Source organism: Carlito syrichta, unplaced genomic scaffold (genome assembly GCF_000164805.1).
Source record: "Carlito syrichta isolate Samal-C Ts95f unplaced genomic scaffold, Tarsius_syrichta-2.0.1 Scaffold315639, whole genome shotgun sequence".
In the NCBI taxonomy this organism is placed as follows: domain Eukaryota; kingdom Metazoa; phylum Chordata; class Mammalia; order Primates; family Tarsiidae; genus Carlito; species Carlito syrichta.
This window is the reverse complement of record NW_007259735.1, coordinates 262,649-264,109: the sequence shown is the minus strand read 5'-3', so window position 1 is coordinate 264,109 and position 1,461 is coordinate 262,649. Positions and strand designations below refer to the sequence as shown.

General features: G+C 53.4%; 1 pseudogene across 1 annotated transcript in view; it reads right to left on the bottom strand.

Annotated features, from left to right (window-relative positions):
- The window catches only part of LOC103275673, a 2,282-nt pseudogene extending 2,195 nt beyond the window's left edge, over positions 1-87 (bottom strand). The window contains exon 1 of the transcript XR_002481271.1: positions 12-87. The product of XR_002481271.1 is annotated as a CDKN2A-interacting protein-like (transcript). The remainder of the gene's footprint in view (positions 1-11) is intronic.
- Between the last annotated feature and the right edge of the window lie 1,374 nt (positions 88-1,461).

Here is a 1,461-nt window from a genome sequence, read left to right as displayed (position 1 = left end):
GTCAGTCTCGCCGTCGCAGCGCAGCGCCTCCACCCAGGCGGCCACCCGCGGGTTCTGGCTCAGGTACTCCGACACCTCCTGCGCCATGTTGGGCCTGCGGGACGCGGAGGCCGCCAGCAGACGCGGCACCAGGAAGGACGCGGGCAGACGCGCGGGGCGAGCTGCCTGTCACTGCGGCCCGCGCCGGCGGCCCTGCGGAGAACGCCCCTCCAGAGGCCGAGCAGCAAACAACCAGGAACTTTATCATTAGCTGAATGTTGTCAGGCCTTTTTTTTTTTTTTTTGAGTTGGAGTCTCACTCTGTCACCCAGGCTGGAGTGCAGTGGCACAGTCACAGCCACCACAGCCTCAACCTGCCGGGCTCAAGCCATCCTTCCACCCCCGCATTCCAAGTAGCTGGGGGCTATAGGTGCACACCACCATGCAAGGCTAATTTTTTGACTTTTTATAGAGATGAGGTCTCATCATGTTGCCCAGGCTGGGCTTGAACTTCTAGGCTCAAGCAATCAGCTTGCCTCAGCCTCACGAAGTGCTGGGATTTCAGGCATGAGTCAACCTGCCTGGTCTGAATACCAACAGGTTCAAAAGAAGATGCAGTGACAGAAGGAATGGGGGGGGCGGGGGTGATGGCACTTATTAGCACATCATCACTTGTGGATAATGGCCGTCAGAACGCTTGTTTCTTGAGTCATACTTGATGGTGCAGGGCTGTCATCCTGGTTTCTCCCTTTTCTGGTATCCTAGAGATTCCTTTCAGTTCTCTCCTGGGTTGATGCTTTTATCTTCTGTGCTTTTCCCTTGTTTTGGTTTACGCTTTTGTTTTGGTGAACTACTTCCCCCAATATTTCACTGAGACATAGTACTTTTATTTTTATTTTTTGAGTTGGAATCTTACTCGGACACCCAGGCTGGAGTACAGTGGCACACTCACGGCCACCCCAGCATTGACCCACCGGGCTCCAGTGATCTTCTGCCTCAGCCTTCCAAGTAGCTGGAACTACAGATGGGCGCTAATTTAAAAAAAATTTTTTTGTTATAGAGAGAAGGTCTTGCCAATTTGCTCAGGCTGATCTTGAACCCATAGGTTCAGGCAATCCACTCACCTCGGCCTCCCAAAGTGCTGGAATTACAGGCTGAGTCACCAAGCCCCGCTGACCTAGTGCCAGCACTTTGGGAGGCCGAGGTGAGTGGATTGCCTGAGCCCGTGGGTTCGAGACCCGCCTGGGCAAATTGGCGAGACCTCATCTCTACAGTAAATAAAAAAATTCGCCGGGCGTGGTAACGTGTGCCTGTGGTTCCAGCTACTTGGAAGGCTGAGGCGGAAAGATCGCCGGAGCCCAGCAGGTTGAGGCTGCGGTGGCCGGGAGCGGCCACTGCACTCCAGTCTGGGCGACGGAGTGAGACTTCAACTAAAAAAAGGGAGACTTAAGATTTAAAAAATCTGATTTTATTATTGGTGATA